Here is an 18,307-nt window from a genome sequence, read left to right as displayed (position 1 = left end):
TAAAACCAATTTTTATTCCTATCTCCTATGTCCCCAATTTATCCATTAGTGTTGACTATATTACCACAACCCATCAAATGCAAGTAAATTAGTCAACTTCAAAGCAATCCCAAAAACAAAGCCTCTAACCCTTCAATAAATGATACACAGAGCATCCAAAATGCAATTTTAATGAAATAGTATTTGCCAAGCCTATGCAAAATCGTCATAAACTCACATATCTTGTAACAGTAACCTGTTTGATGATTTGATCCCTCCACCGCGTCACGTGATCACTTCCTGTATCTCCTCGCTCCCCCTCTCTCCTGTCTCTCATGACAAGGGACAAAGACACAGAAACAGCTTTTAATAGTTAATGCCATCACTGAGTGTTTCCAACCATTCAATATTCGTTCGTTCTACATTCACTCTAAAACTTTAACTCAGGACTAATTATAGATCGCCCAAAAACATTTTGCTTTTAATCCGTCATTTAATTATTTAATTCACTCTATTATAATCCGTTACCATATATTTAATTTATAAATTCAATAGGTCCCAAAACAAGTTTCATCTTAACCCACCACCGTTTAAACTAGAATCATCGTGTTAAAATCTCCTTGTGCCTATTTGTTCCGTCGTCTGTGTTCCTCTGTCTCCCCCTGCAGTTTAACCAATGTGTTGTTTTACAGAATTCCACGCATGCGCAAATATCATTTTAACCTCATGCTTGAGTTGCAGCATCCCATCGTGATGCCGTCTAGTGCCGTAGAAACAAAACGTTCCCTAATCTCGTGCCATAAACTCCAACTCCCCGTTCTGTAGTGTAATGTCGCAAAATTAAACACATGCCCAAATATCATTCCTCACTACACTTTCACCGTGAAAGGAAGATTCTCTACTCTCTCTCTCCAAACAGAATACCAGTCCAGCTGTAATTCCCCATTTCCCCCTTATAGTCAAACAACATTTAACAGCGCTCACAAAACATATAACCTGACTTACAAACACATAAACAAGTTTAAGAGACTTTCACCCGTCGCAACGGAATCTCTAAGGATACGTTAACATGTAGCACACAACACAATTAGCCTGTAGCATTAGCATTTAGCTTAGCCTAAGGTACACTATAGCATGATTCACACTTTAGCCTTACAACGATTAGCCTTAGCAACGAGGCACCACGTGACCTGAAACAATCAAGCATTAGCCACGAGGCACCACGTGGCCAAAACAATCCAGCCTTAGCCTCTAGCTAACTGCGGCCTAATACACAATCCCACATCCTGCGCTTCCCTTAACATATAACCATAACCATATCCTTGCACATAGTTACCAATGAAATATAACTTAATCATTTTCCCTCTACTAAATCCTCATTGTCTATAGTTACCAATGAAATATAACTCCATCATTGTCCAACGTTACCAATGAAATAACCCCATCATTGTCTATAGTTACCAATGCAATATAACTCCATCATTGTCCAACGTTACCAATGAAATAACCCCATCATTGTCTATAGTTACCAATGCAATATAACTCCATCATTGTCCAACGTTACCAATGAAATAACCCCATCATTGTCTATAGTTACCAATGCAATATAACTCTCTACCGTTCCGTTTGCTCTAAATTTGTCATTGCCCATAGTTACCAATGAAATATAAATGTATGCTCTAAATCCTCATTGCCATCCGTTACCAATGAAATATAAACTTATCACTCTAAATTATCATTGTCTATAGTTACCAATGAAATAAAATTTTAGCAGACTCCAGTCGACCAGCAACAACGCCACCCGAAACACGGTCGTACGGGTACACTCCTCCAATGTACATAAGCAGTAACAAAACCAACAACTTAGCTGTATCTAGTCGGGTCATGACTCCAGACCAAAGTCAGCCTGAGTTAGCCTGGCGACTCCAAATGCAGCAAAGAAGGATTGCATCATCCCTCCTGGTAAGCTCGCCATTATGTAGTATATGATGAATGGTGGTCATCATTGCTGTCAACAAAAGGAGTCTGCTCGTACTGAACATTGATCATAAGGTTTATTCAGACCACAAGCTTCAGCATGAGTAACAGACTTGCAGGGTCTGGAGAGCAGTGTCCTCCAATTCTAATGGCTGCTCTGTCCTATCTTCTTCGTTCACCCCTATTTATAACCAATGCAACAAGATGGGCTCCCTCTTCTGGCCAGTTTACAATACACTTCCTGTCTATTATATGTTACATTATACTAACCATTGTCTTGTGATACTAACATAACCAACATTCCATTTCGTCATGAAAAACATTTAACAAAGGCATAATCTTCAGATACGACAAACCCTATAGTATACTATATTAAACCCTATAGTAAACCCTATAGTACACTATATTAAACCCTATAGTATACTACATTAAACCCTATAGTATACTATATTAAACCCTATAGTAAACCCTATAGTACACTATATTAAACCCTATAGTACACTATATTAAACCCTATAGTATACTATATTAAACCCTATAGTATACTATATTAAACCCTATAGTAAACCCTATAGTACACTATATTAAACCCTATAGTATACTATATTAAACCCTATAGTATACTATAGTAAACCCTATAGTACACTATATTAAACCCTATAGTATACTATATTAAACCCTATAGTATACTATATTAAACCCTATAGTAAACCCTATAGTACACTATATTAAACCCTATAGTACACTATATTAAACCCTATAGTATACTATATTAAACCCTATATTAAACCCTATAGTACACTATATTAAACCCTACAGTATACTATAGTAAACCCTATAGTGCACTATATTAAACCCTATAGTATACTATATTAAACCCTATAGTACACCCTATAGTATACTATATTAAACCCTATAGTATACTATATTAAACCCTATAGTATACTATATTAAACCCTATAGTATACTATATTAAACCCTATAGTATACTATATTAAACCCTATAGTATACTATAGTAAACCCTATAGTATACTATAGTAAACCCTATAGTACACTATATTAAACCCTATAGTAGACCCTATAGTATACTATATTAAACCCTATAGTACACCCTATAGTATACTATATTAAACCCTATAGTATACTATATTAAACCCTATAGTACACCCTATAGTATACTATATTAAACCCTATAGTAGACTATATTAAACCCTATAGTAAACCCTATAGTACACTATATTAAACCCTATAGTATACTATAGTAAACCCTATAGTAGACCCTATAGTATACTATATTAAACCGTATAGTACACTATATTAAACCCTATAGTATACTATATTAAACCCTATAGTAGACCCTATACTATACTATACTATATTAAACCCTATAGTATACTATATTAAACCCTATAGTAAACCCTATAGTACACTATATTAAACCCTATAGTATACTATAGTAAACCCTATAGTAAACCATATAGTACACTATATTAAACCCTATAGTAAACCCTATAGTACACTATATTAATCCCTATAGTACACTATATTAAACCCTATAGTATACTATATTAAACCCTATAGTACACTATATTAAACCCTATAGTATACTATATTTAACCCTATAGTAAACCCTATAGTACACTATATTAAACCCTATAGTATACTATATTAAACCCTATATTAGACCCTATAGTATATTATATTAAAACCTATATTAGACCCTATAGTATACTATATTAAACCCTATAGTAGACCCTATAGTATAGTATATTAAACCCTATAGTAGACCATATAGTATAGTATATTAAGCTCTATAGTAGACCCTATAGTATACTATATTATATGACATTTGAAATGTCTTTATTCTTTTGGAACTTTTCTCATTTTAATGTTTACTCTTCATTTTCTTAATGTTTAATTCACTTTTGTTTGTTATCTAGTTCACTTGATTTGGCAATGTAAACACGTTTCCCATGCCAATAAAGGCCTTGAATTGAAATGTAATTGAGTGGAAGAGGGAGAAAGAGAGAGAGGGAGAGAGAGAGAGATCTTCTGCACAGATTGTACCAGACCTGGGCCCTGACAGTTAATCTCAGTAAGACCAAAATGATGGTGTTCCAAAAAAGGTCCAGTCTCCAGGACCACAAATACAAAAATTCCACCTAGACACCGTTGCCCTAGAGCACAAAAAAATGATACATACCTCGGCCTAAACATCAGCGCCACAGGTAACTTCCCACAAAGCTGTTAATGATCTGAGACAAGGCAAGAAGGGCCTTCTATGCCATCAAAAGGAACATGCAATTTGACATACCAATTAGGATCTGGCAAAAATACTTGAATCAGTTATAGAACCCATTGCCCTTTATGGTTGTGAGGTCTGGGGTCCGCTCACCAACCAAGAATTCACAAAATGGGACAAACACCAAATTGAGACTGCATGCAGAATTCTGCAAAAATCTCCTCCGTGTACAATGTAAAACACCAAATAATGCATGCAGAGCAGAATTAGGCCGATACCCGCTAATTATCAAAATCCAGAAAAGAGCCGTTAATTTCTACAACCACCTAAAAGGAAACGATTCCCAAACCTTCCATAAAAGCCTTCACCTACATAGAGATGAACCTGGAGAAAAGTCCCCTAAGCAAACAGACCCCACAGAGCCCCAGGACAGCAACACAATTAGACCCAACCAAATCATGAGAAAACAAAAAGATAATTACTTGTCACCTTGGAAAGAATTAACAAAAACACAGAGCAAACTGGAATGCTATTTGGCCCTAAACAGAGAATACCTGACCACTGTGACTGACCTTTGACTATGTACAGACTCAGTGAGCATAGCATTGCTATTGAGAAAGGTCACCGTAGGCAGACCTGGCTCTCAAGAGAAACCCTATAGTATACTATATTAAACACTATAGTATACTATATTAAACCCTATAGTAGACCCTATAGTATACTATATTAAACCCTATGGTAGACACTATAGTATACTATATTAAACCCTATAGTACACCCTATAGTATACTACATTAAACCCTATAGTAAACTATATTAAACCCTATAGTATATTATATCAAACCCTATATACTATAGTATACTATATTACTATTATATTAAATATTATATTAGTAGTAATAATAAAAATAAAAATACTTTTTCTCTGTGCTGCCGACAACGCAGCTTTTAAAGACAATTTCCCTGCGGAGCTTGTCTTAAGTGTTATTACCTTTAAAATAATGCAACTTTGATTTAATCCCAATCAGAGTCATCTTGTGTTCAGGTCTTCTGGTGTTCAGTGTGCATCCATAATGGAACCCTATTCCCTACATAGTGCACTAGAGGGAACAAGGTACCATTTGGGACACAACCAAGATCATCTTCTATTCAGGTCTGGTTGTAGTCTTCTTGGTTCTGGGTTTGTTGACTGTGCTATAGAGCACAGAGGGGTCCTCCTCAGCTTCTTGTGCTGGAGGTCTGTTATGAAAGGAGACACAACAGTCATCATCAATCTTCACTTCTGGGGTCTCATTTTAAGTAATCATGTAGATGTTAATACGTTTAAAACAAACAACTGCTGGTCTGCATAACAACTAATTTATGCATAACAACTAATTTATGCATTCCTAACTGTCAAGCACAAGTACCATCTAATAAAAAAATTTCTTGAGATGTTGTAATGGCTGGACTTGGTCACCGGATGGCAGCACTGGGGGGGTTGAATTTCACAATGTCGTAATGGACATCCTCATCCTCTTTCTGGGGTTGAGACAGTTGGACAGTGGAGTACAGAGGCACTTCCTGGTTATTGGAGCAAGAGAGGTGGACATTGGCATAGTGAACATCACCCTGCTCGGTCTGTGCTGCAGTGGGGCCATTGTCATACACTGGACTGAGTCTCCCTGGAGAGGAGAAACGACAGACAATAGAAGCATACCTTGGGACTATTCCATTGGTTCCATTGTGCCAGGCAAGATTAATCGAGTACTGATAAAAAGATCTGAAAGAAAAATACTTTTGACCTGAACTCACCTGTCCATTCCCTGCTGTGTCCCTTGTGTCAGATTTGGAGGCTTTCTTCATGTTAAAAATAAATAAATAAATGAATGATTCATAGAAAAACAATCAAGTTAGTAACAAATCAAAATGATAAAGTGAAAGATAAGTCTTAGAAAGATGCTCACCTGAACCACATGAAGCCAGAGAGACAGAGGATGAGAACCACAACTACAATTCCTAAAGCTGCATTCTTCTGTACTTCTGTATGTCCCATCAGCTGCACTAAAGCCTGGTAAAGGGTTTTACAATAAATATGTCTAGATATTTTTAGAGCAAACTTATTCTAGAAGAGGCCTCTGGTCCATATATAAAAAAAAAACATATAAATGAAATTAGAAGCAGATGTTGTTGAGCAGATAATGGATTCATTTTATTGATCAATTGAACACATGAATACACACCTAGTATTGTTGAAATATTATTCTACATTATACAATTATTTAATGGATAATAGGAGTTATTTAATTAATTAATGTACAGCCCTGAATACCCCCACCCACATCAACATCCTCCTCTACACACAAAGGCTTCACTATGACATTTTCTATGATGACATTTGGCCATTTAGACGACATGTTTGTGCTTTCTGGTGTTTTTTTCAGTGACCCTGAATGAGCAAAGCTCTTTCCACAAAGACAGGAGTAAGGTTTCTCTCCAGCGTGTGAGGAGGAATTGAGTTTAATAAGCATACTGAGTAGAACATCGTTAGATACAGTCGCAAATAATAATATTTTTTAAGAGAAACGGGGCAGGCTGATAGGATTTAGTTCCTCGATCTCTGTTGCTGGCCAAAACTCCAGTACAGTAGGTGGCCTCATGCACCATAACGTTGGATGCCAACCGCCAATAAACCCCACAGAATAAGATCTATTTTCATTGTTAGGGTGGCCACTTGAGTATCTAGTCATATGATGGATAATCTGACTTTCAAATCAGTGGATGTGAACAAGTGCACAATTTGGGAGGAAGGGAGAGGTAATTAAGTAATATCACAGATTCCTGATTATAAAATCCAAACCAGTTTTAGCGTCAGATGTTTTTGGTCCAGCGATTTAAACCAAACACAGGAATGTGGAGGAGCAAAAATTATGAAAACTAGGCCTAGACATTTTATACAGCACAGCAGACCTATACTGTTAAAAGGAATCCAGACTTACCGGGTCCATCATGGAAGCTATTGTTTCTTACTAAGACAAGAAATGTGTAGGCTACAGTACATTTACTTTGTTTTCACAGCGTTCAGATAAGGATTAGGGGGTTGCCGGGAGAGAATTCCCCCGGGAGAGAATTCCAGTCTCAAGGCTGCAACTGATACACCCCTAGACCAGAGCAATCAAACATCTATTTAAATATCAAAACTCAATTAAGTTATGATAACGTAACGTCTCACATCTCATGTAGGCTAATCTTACTTCAGAAAGTTCCTGGATAAGATTTTACCTGATCTATAAAAGTCGAGTAAAGTCAACAAAAATGTTCAACAACACCCCTTTCACTAAGAATCCTTTTGTCTGCTATCGTCTACTTTTACCTGACAGCAACTTGGAACAGAGTTCTATATTAGTCCAGATGTTCTCAAGGCTATTGTTGCATCTCCCTCCCTTCAGCCTTAGAAACATAAAGATAGACAACAAACTTTATAACTGGTGAAAAACTACACCTGATACTTCAATTAAGCAGGACAAAGTACTTATTATAACAGATGTGTAGCACTGTAAGACACGTGTTTCTCTGTTGATTGTTTTAAACCTGTTTTATTCTCAGGACCATGACTATAACATTGAGTGTTGGGACACAGGGCAACAACATATCCTGGTCTCTTCTACATAATACAACTAAACATTTAAAAAAATACATATTAAAAAAATGAATATGCAATCAGCAATGCAAAACAAGAAAACATGAAACCACATTGCAGATGTATGTTTTACAATTACATTTACATGCAAGCATTCGTTCCGCGTAACAAATCCCCAATAAAAAGTAGAATAGTAAGGTATAAGATATTATCAAGTGTATTTCCAGAGTGAAGAGAGAGAAGTTTGGTAGGAGACCTTACTGGCCGTGAGAAAACAGAAGAGTGTGAGGTCTGTGGTTGACATGACCTGTAAGTACTGATGGGCAGAGCTGGCTTCCTGTCCCCATGACACCTCTTCCTAACAACCAACACGATTCAAAATAAAAATGTGTGAACATGTTTTTGGAGAACACTTAATATACAATAAGGAAAGCTGAAAGATATCCCAATTTAAAATAAACGCAACAACATAATTTGACCACACTAATAGTCCTATGGCTTCTGTACTTCCGTATGTCCCATCAGCTACACTAAAACCTGGTGAAGGGTTTTACAATAAATATGTGAACATCTTTCAGGACCAAACTAATTACACAAGAGGCCTATGGTCCTTATAAAAAATGGGTTCTTTTTATAGATTTAAAAACATCAAATGAATGTGATAAGTAGACGTTGTTGAGCAGATAATGGATTTAATGTATTGATCTATTGAATACATACCTTTCTGGTGTTTTTTCAGTGACCCTGAATGAGCAAAGCTCTTTCCACATAGACAGGAATAAGGTTTCTCTCCAGTGTGTGTGAGCTGGTGTAAAGTCAGGGTGAAATCTATCCACACTGATCACAGCAATAAGGCTCCTCTCCTGTTTGTATGCGTTGGTTTGTAGTCAGATTTCCTGACGCCATGAAGCTCTTCCCACAATGATCACAGATATATGGCTTCTCTCCTGTGTGTATGCGTTGGTGTTTAGTCAGGGTTCCTGATCGATTGAAGCTCTTTCCACACTGATCACAGCTATAAGGCTTCTCTCCTGGGTGTATTCAGTGGTGTGTAGTCAGGTGTCCGGATAGAGCAAAGCTCTTCCCACACTGATCACAGCTATAAGGCTTCTCTCCTGTGTGTATGCGCTGGTGATAAGTCAGGTTGGAATCTTGAGCAAGCTCTTCCCCACACTGATCACAGCTATAAGGCTTCTCTCCTGTGTGTATTCGCTGGTGTGTAATCAGGGCTCCTGAATGATAGCTCTTCCCACACTAATCACAGCTATAAGGCTTCTCTCCTGTGTGTATGCGTTGGTGTGTAGTCAGGGCTCCTGATTGATTAAAGCTCTTCCCACACTGATCACAGCTATAAGGCTTCTCTCCTGTGTGTATTCGCTGGTGTGAAGTCAGGTGTCCGGATAGAGCAAAGCTCTTCCCACACTGATCACAGCTATAAGGCTTCTCTCCTGTGTGAATGCGTTGGTGTGAAGTCAGGTGTCCGGAGAGAGCAAAGCTCTTCCCACACTGATCACAGCTATAAGGCTTCTCTCCTGTGTGTATGCGCTGGTGATAAGTCAGGTTGGAATCTTGAGCAAAGCTCTTCCCACACTGATCACAGCTCTATGTCTTCTCTCCTGTGTCTATGCGCTGGTGATAAGTCAGGATGGAATCTTGAGCAAAGCTCTTCCCACACTGATCACAGCTATAAGGCTTCTCTCCTGTGTGAATGCGTTGGTGTTTAGTCAGGGTTCCTGATCGATTGAAGCTCTTTCCACACTGATCACAGCTATAAGGCTTCTCTCCTGTGTGAATTCGCTGGTGTGTAATCAGGGCTCCTGAATGATTGAAGCTCTTCCCACACTAATCACAGCTATAAGGCTTCTCTCCTGTGTGTATTCGCTGGTGTGTAATTAGGTTTCCTGAATGATTGAAGCTCTTGCCACACTGATCACAGTTATAAGGCTTCTCTCCTGTGTGTATGCGATGGTGTCTAGTCAGGGATAATGAATGATTGAAACTCTTCCCACACTGATCACAGCTATAAGGCTTGTCTCCTGTGTGTATGCACTGGTGATAAGTCAGGTTGGAATCTTGAGCAAAGCTCTTCCCACACTGATCACAACTATAAGGCTTCACTCCTGTGTGAATGCGTTGGTGTTTAGTCAGAGTTCCTGATCGATTGAAGCTCTTTCCACACTGATCACAGCTATAAGGCTTCTCTCCTGTGTGTATGAGCTGGTGAATAGTCAGGGTGGAATCTTGAGCAAAACTCTTCCCACACTGATCACAACTATAATTCTTCTCTCCTGTGTGTATCCGTTGGTGTTTAGTCAGGGTTCCTGATTGATTGAAGCTCTTCCCACACTGATCACAGCTATAAGGCTTCTCTCCTGTGTGTATGAGCTGGTGTATAGTCAGGTTGGAATCTTGAGCAAAACTCTTCCCACACTGATCACAACTATAAGGCTTCATTCCTGTGTGTATGCGCTGGTGTGAAGTCAGGTTTCGGATAGAGCAAAGCTCTTTCCACACTGATCACAACTATATGGCTTCTCTCCTGTGTGTATGCGCTGGTGTAAAGTCAGGTTTCCGGATAGAGCAAAAGCGCTTTCCACACTGATCACAACTATAAGGCTTCACTCCTGTGTGAATGTGATGGTGTTCAGTCAGTTTTCCTGATTGATTGAAGCGCTTTCCACACTGATCACAACTATATTGCTTCTCTCCTGTGTGTATGCGCTGGTGTCGAGTCAGGGTTCGGATAGAGCAAAGCTCTTCCCACACTGATCACAACTATAAGGCTTCACTCCTGTGTGAATGCGTTGGTGTGTAGTCAGGGTTCCTGATCGATTGAAGCTCTTTCCACACTGATCACAGCTATAAGGCTTCTCTCCTGTGTGTATGCGTTGGTGTGTAGTCAGGGTGGAATCTAGAGCAAAACTCTTCCCACACTGATCACAGCTATAAGGCTTCTCTCCTGTGTGTATGCGTTGGTGTTTAGTCAGGGTTCCTGATCGATTGAAGCTCTTTCCACACTGATCACAGCTATAAGGCTTCTCTCCTGTGTGAATTCGCTGGTGTGTAATCAGGGCTCCTGAATGATAGCTCTTCCCACACTAATCACAGCTATAAGGCTTCTCTCCTGTGTGTATTCGCTGGTGTGTAATTAGGTTTCCTGAATGATTGAAGCTCTTGCCACACTGATCACAGTTATAAGGCTTCTCTCCTGTGTGTATGCGATGGTGTCTAGTCAGGGATAATGAATGATTGAAACTCTTCCCACACTGATCACAGCTATAAGGCTTGTCTCCTGTGTGTATGCACTGGTGATAAGTCAGGTTGGAATCTTGAGCAAAGCTCTTCCCACACTGATCACAACTATAAGGCTTCACTCCTGTGTGAATGCGTTGGTGTTTAGTCAGGGTTCCTGATCGATTGAAGCTCTTTCCACACTGATCACAGCCATAAGGGCTTCTCTCCTGTGTGTTATGCGTTGGTGTCTAGTCAGGGTTCCTGATTGATTGAAGCTCTTTCCACACTGATCACAGCTATAAGGCTTCTCTCCTGTGTGTATGCGTTGGTGTGCAGTCAGGGTGGAATCTTGAGCAAAACTCTTCCCACACGGATCACAACTATAAGGCTTCTCTCCTGTGTGTATCCGTTGGTGTTTAGTCAGGGTTCCTGATCGATAGAAGCTCTTCCCACACTGATCACAGCTATAAGGCTTCTCTCCTGTGTGTATGAGCTGGTGAATAGTCAGGTGGAATCTTGAGCAAAACTCTTCCACACTGATCACAACTATAATTCTTCTCTCCTGTGTGTATCCGTTGGTGTTTAGTCAGGGTTCCTGATTGATTGAAGCTCTTCCCACACTGATCACAGCTATAAGGCTTCTCTCCTGTGTGTATGCGCTGGTGTATAGTCAGGTTGGAATCTTGAGCAAAACTCTTCCCACACTGATCACAACTATAAGGCTTCATTCCTGTGTGTATGCGCTGGTGTGAAGTCAGGTTTCCGGGATAGAGCAAAGCTCTTTCCCACACTGATCACAACTATATGGCTTCTCTCCTGTGTGTATGCGCTGGTGTAAAGTCAGGTTTTCCGGATAGAGCAAAGCGCTTTCCACACTGATCACAACTATATGGCTTCTCTCCTGTGTGTATGCGCTGGTGTCGAGTCAGGGTTCCGGATAGAGCAAAGCTCTTCCCACACTGATCACAACTATAAGGCTTCACTCCTGTGTGAATGCGTTGGTGTGTAGTCAGGGTTCCTGATCGATTGAAGCTCTTTCCACACTGATCACAGCTATAAGGCTTCTCTCCTGTGTGTATGCGTTGGTGTGTAGTCAGGGTGGAATCTAGAGCAAAACTCTTCCCACACTGATCACAGCTATAAGGCTTCTCTCGTGTGTGTATGCGTTGGTGTGTAGTCAGGGTGAAATTGTGAGCAAAACTCTTCCCCACACTGATCACAACTATACGGCTTCTCTCCTGTGTGTATCCGCTGGTGTCTAGTCAGGGTTCGGATATAGCAAAGCTCTTCCCACACTGATCACAACTATACGGCTTCTCTCCTATGTGAATGCGTTGGTGTGTAGTCAGGGTTCCTGATCGATTGAAGCTCTTTCCACACTGATCACAGCTATAAGGCTTCTCTCCCTTGTGTTTCCGTTTGTGTTTAGTCAGGGTTCCTGATTGATAGAAGCATTTCCCACAATCAAAGCTGGGGTAAGGCCTCTCCCTTCCCACAGTCTGAGCAGCAATGATGAAGTTTCTTCCCTACACCTCTCTGCTGGTGTTTCTTGAGGTGTTCTGATCCGGATAGACTTTTCTCTGTCTTGTCAGCATCATGTTGTTGTTGAGGCTCCCCAGATGATAAGCCCCTCCCACTGAGAGAGCAACGATTAGGGCTGTCCCCTGTGAATCAAAGACATTGAATTGTTAGATTTTGCAAACATGGGCCCATAAATAGATGGGTCGTTTCCACGAAATGAATGCCTTTTACGTCCCTTTTATATTTGTTCAGTAGAATTTGTGCACCAATATAACATTTTGAATCTCTGTTATATTAAATAAAGTGCCCATTAAAACAGAACACATGGACAATTAGATTAATCAGATTTTTATATGAATAAAGACTTGCTAAAGTGACAAAATTCTGCATTTTGACAAGTCCCTCCGACAACCCTGTGTAACTTCTAGAAAGATTTTAAACCACCTAATACATGTGCAGAATAATATGAATAGTCAATTAGTATAGGAGTTTGATTTAAACGTTGACATGCTTTGAATAATTTCTCTAATAATCCTGTTTACATGGACACATCTGAAATCAGGCTACCTGATGGGACTTTGATTAATGCAAAAAAAATTGCCAATCTAAATAAACGTTTTACCACAGAGGCCATGTCATTTTTTGGAAGCATATTTAATTCTGAGTTTGGACAAATAAAGTTTGTATGTGAAAACTATTTCTAAGCTGCATACTTTCAGTTTTTCTGAACTCACTGCACCCGATCAAAAGAAGTTAGCTTGCGCCGCTTGTGCTAGCACATGTACAGATTAAATACACCGCTATAACTCTGATTAAAGTGTTGACATGTCCTAATAATTCTAAAGATTGCTCAGAAAAACAGGTGTTTTTAAAGGCGTATGCTTACTTCGGTTATGACCTCACGCCAATTAAGATAAGCAGAGTAAGGTGTTTACATTACTAATGCCATACTCGGCCTACTGCCATAATCAGTTTAATAGGAAATTATTAGTGTGCATGTAAAGCCCTAGTTATTTGGTTACTTTGACAGACATTTCTGAAGATCATGTATTTCATGTGATTAGTGATTAATTTACATCTATCCCTCATTTTAAGTTCAACCCTGTTACATGAACTGAACTCTAGTTTTAATATGGTGAAACTATTCAATTTTTGCAAAAGAAACATTGAATATCTAATAGTCAAATCATAGAGTAAAAGCAGGTGAGCTGGTTGTAGTCTTTTGTCAATTCTCTGGTGTTTTGTGGTGGAAAACTGAGCAAGTGAACCCTTTTACCCATAAATTGACATGGTAGAAATATTTTAACAATTATATTTTTTGTGAAAATTGCATTTAATTGCCACTCCCTGTTGCATAAACCTAGCTTCCATTATCCCTGTCATATGCGAATTTGCGGCTGATTTAAAGGACTATTTGACCAATGTAAACTAGGGGTTTTGTTGTTTTCAGTAGTCCTGTTACGATCAACATAGGCACTTACTATATTATTTCTTTTTATTTAACCTCTTGAAATGGGAAAACATGTTTTTTATGAAGTTGAACACCTGCTCTTTATGACAGAACGTTACAATTTGGTGAAATCAAACGTTTCTGGGACCAAGTTATACTTCTCAAATTTGAGTGGAATGACAAGATATTTTCATCAGTATATAATTAGTCAATTAATTGTTACAGAAGCAGACTGCAGTCTGATCCACACACCATGCTTCTTACTTAATGAAATCAAATCTCCATCTTCCTTCTCTTCTCCTTCTCCTCTCTCAGTTCCACTCTGCCCCTGTGTTTTCCTGCAGTCGACCAGACCCAGCAGTAAAGTACCGGGAGGCGGTCGACCTGGGGACTCCTGGAGGGTGGAGGGACGGGCTAGATTTGTCCTGTTGGCACGCAAGAAGTATTCTACATAGATTAACATTAAACCAAATATTTCATTAATTCAGTCTAAACCTCTGATTTGGGTGCATCCCTCGAATATCTCCTTTATACTGAAATGTTCAATCGTTCACTACAACCCACAAATCTAAGAGCATTGGATTGGTGGAGGCATGGGCTAGTTTCCACCTAATTCTAGTTTTCCACCATAATTCTTATACCAGTAATTTCCGTTCAAACAAAGCGAGGAAGAGGCGAAGCGAGAGGGATAATTGGGCCCAAAATCTGCTTCTGGTTTATTTGATGGAACATAAATTTCGTAACTATTATAATTGCTAGGAGTGTATTGGTAAAAGTAGGACACGTGACATCCCGGCACTTTATCTGGGTAGTGTCTGGTTGTCCCCTACCACAAACAAAGTCATAAATCACGCCCATTTATACAATTGATCTTATTAAAAAAGTAATTTTAACTCTAACCTAAACCACACTTCTAACCTTACGCCTTAGCCTAAATAAATAAAATACGATATAGATATTTGACTTTGTGGCTGTAGTAAGTATATATGCCCTCACATTGGCTATAATGGTCCCACCTAATCTTGCCTCTTCCCGATTGCCTTCCATTTTTAAAGACATTTATTTTCTTTGTTAGAGCGGCCACTTGGGTATCTGTCAAATAATGGATAATATGTTCTAAATCAGTGAAGGAATGTGAACACTTAGGGAGAAAGGAGAGATAATTAGGTAATAGTCACAGATTCCTAAACATTATATAGTAGTAGGCTACTTTGCTGAAGGAAAAAAAATCCCAACAAGTTTTACCGTCCATTTTATTCTGTCCAGCCGTTTAAACCTAACACAGGAATGTGGACGATCAATGACGATGAAAACTAGGCCTAGACATTTTTATACAACACAGCAGGTCTATACTATTACAACCAGACTTACCCGATCCATTGTGAACTATTTTTCTTTGTAAACATGAGTTGTTGTAGGCTTCAGTACAGTTAACTACTTTCTTCTTCGCTGGGGTTTATCGGCGGTTGGCATCCAACGTTATGGTGCGTTATCGCCACCTACTGTATGAGTGTCCCATATATTCTCGTGCCTCCTCCGTTTTCTTAAAAATTATATCAAAATATTTAACTATATTTAATAAATCTACTCAATATATCTTAAACTATTCCTTATCCCCTTCTCCCTCATACTAGATCCTCACCTCTCTCTTTCCCTCTGATACTGCCCACACTGTAGTAATACATTACTACAGTCTCTGTCCAATAATCACACTTTCCTGTTGATTCTCATATTTAGTCTATTCTTGTTCCCACCCTTAATCTGTAAAAAATAGCCTCCCTCTCTTCTGTCCCTTCCAGCTTTCCTCTGTACTCTGAAATAAATGCCTGCCCTTAGTATCTCTATTCCACTGCTCCTATATCTCTCGCCCATCCCTGTCCATATCCTTTTTTCCCTGCTTTGCTCATTGAAAACTACAACATCAATATCCCCACTACTAAGTGCTTGATTCACCCTGTTCATCTACTGTCTCGTTCCTCAACCCCCATGGGCTGGAACCCAAGTGAAATCTTATCTGTCTACCAAATACTACTCTAATCTGCCATGGGTTTGTATCCCTCACTTATCCTTTTGCCTGCTACTAGCCTAAAGACTGCAGACTTTCAACAATCACAAAATCACAAATAACTACTCTGTCTGCTTTACTTCCTCCACCACACTGCAAGGCCAACAGTATGTCCATCAGCTCCCCCTATATACATCCACATTCCTGCACTACAAAATGTTCTCCCAGTTCATCCTGTCCATCTGTGTAAATGGCGTTAGCTACTTTGTTTAGTGTTCAGATAATTCTGGGGTTGCAGAGAGAAAATTAAATTCTCAAGGCTCAACTATCCCCTTACCGAGCAGTCAAACATCTATTTAAATAATCTAAAACTAATTAAGTTAGACATACGTCTCATTAGCCTAATCTTACTTCAGAAAGTTCCTGATAACATTATTGATCTATAAAAGTTAGTTAATCAAAAAACTTCATTCACACCCCCCTTTCACTTATCCTGTTGTCTTATGTCTTTTTACCCCACACCCCTTAACCCATGTGCGGCATACTGCGCTGGGTTGGGGAAGTTGGAAGGTGGGCCGGCAACCGCTCTCGAGCTGTGTTTTTCTGTTTTGGCTGGATGAAGAAACATGGCGTCTCACACAGACACTGTGAGATAAGGGGGCGTATACTTGGATGCGGAGGGGGAATGGAAAAAAAGAGGCAGAGGAGGTCTAAGAGGAGGGGGGATTGTGACCTTGAGTCTTAAAAATGGCGTAAAAAGGGAGAAAGGTTTGTTAAAGAAGAATGTAAAATGTATGCCAAGTGAGCTGAAGAAGGAGGAGAAATGAAGTGAATGAGGGTGAATATTGGGTGGTAGGTGTGGTGAATTCGGAGCCAAGCTTGCACGATCGATAAAGATAATTAAGTTTTTGGAAAATGTGACCCTTGCCTTTTGGCTGATCCATTTGTGGTTTCAAGATGGGTGAATTAAGAGTTGGGTACAGTGGAGATCGGTGAGGTAACCAGAGTGGTCTAGTGATAATTGTTTGTGTTTCTGTTGGGCAGAGAGAAGGGCGCTCAGAGAGTTAAACAAATGGGGGGAAAGAATTGTGAATTGTTTTAAGCTCTCAAGAAAGGCGCCATTAAGGAGGTGATTATTGATCATAAATTAGAAGAAGTGACCAACTGAAGGGGGGAGATTGTTTTTATTTATGCGTTTGGTGCGACACAAACAGGGTGGCGGTGGGAATACAAAGAGTGTTGTCTGTTCTTTTATTTTGCAGTTGAGTCTAACAAAGTAAAGTTAGGATATATAAATAATCTGTCGTTTATGTGCAATAATTACATTTCAGCTGTTCATATAGGCATGTGGCAGCAGTATGCAGGAGGGACTTTCCAAGATGTGAGAATGTGCCGAAGGGCATGAGACAAAGGAATATGTAGCATTGGGGAGAAGTAGTGGTATGTGCTAATTGTAGGGGTGGCCATGGGGTTGGGGATCAAATTCAGGGGTTTTTCCAGGTAAGATAGTGAAAGTTGTCATATGCTAGCAGTAAGAAAGTAAGAGGAAGATGGGTCAAGGGGGAGGAGTGGTGATGTATAGATATTACCAGTACAGAGGGATAGGTCAACAAGAGTGATATTTTTTATAAAGATTGGATTTTTTTTATAGCAATGGTTATTGATTGTACTGCAGGGATGGAGCGTAAGTGAAAATTGAGGTTGTGTGGCAGCTGCGGGGGTGTTTGGGTGTGCGAGACTTGACACCAGAAGAGTTACAGGGAGTGTTAAGTGTATGTCCTATCATTTTCGGTTGAGGGCATGAGGTAGGAATAATATATTTAAATAGTGGAGAAGTGTTAGTTATTAATATATTTTAATTTTAGTGTAGTTTGATGTGTATTTTCTTTATTTAATTTAATTTTTCCAAGCAAAATATATAGTTGTACTCCAGTCTAGTAGGTGGCCGAAATGCAACAAATTGGATTGCTACCCACCCCGATTAAACCTCATTGAAGAAGAAGAAGAAGAAGAAGAAGAAGAAGAAGACAATTTAAACAAATGCGATGAAATAGTATCTCCAACTCTCTCTCTCTGAGGTGGTGTCTCGAATTACTGCTTCATTTTTCCTGCTGCTATAATGGCAGCTGATTACACTACCAGCACAGATAACAAATACTATTTATACTAAGTCTTTACACGGTCATCGTTTTTTCCCTTAATTAAATTAATTCTATAATTCTACTCAAAAATAAACATAAGTCTTTCTTCTAAACTAAATACCATATCTGATTTATAGT

At 39.2% G+C, this 18,307-nt stretch overlaps 1 pseudogene; it reads right to left on the bottom strand.

Moving 5' to 3' along the window:
- Nucleotides 1–7,758: 7,758 nt before the first annotated feature.
- LOC123484690 lies at nucleotides 7,759–12,542 on the bottom strand (annotated as a pseudogene).
- Between the last annotated feature and the right edge of the window lie 5,765 nt (nucleotides 12,543–18,307).

Source organism: Coregonus clupeaformis, unplaced genomic scaffold, assembly GCF_020615455.1.
Source record: "Coregonus clupeaformis isolate EN_2021a unplaced genomic scaffold, ASM2061545v1 scaf0403, whole genome shotgun sequence".
Lineage (NCBI taxonomy): Eukaryota > Metazoa > Chordata > Actinopteri > Salmoniformes > Salmonidae > Coregonus > Coregonus clupeaformis.
Note: the sequence above shows the minus strand (reverse complement) of the source record. Positions and strands in the feature narration are given on the sequence as shown.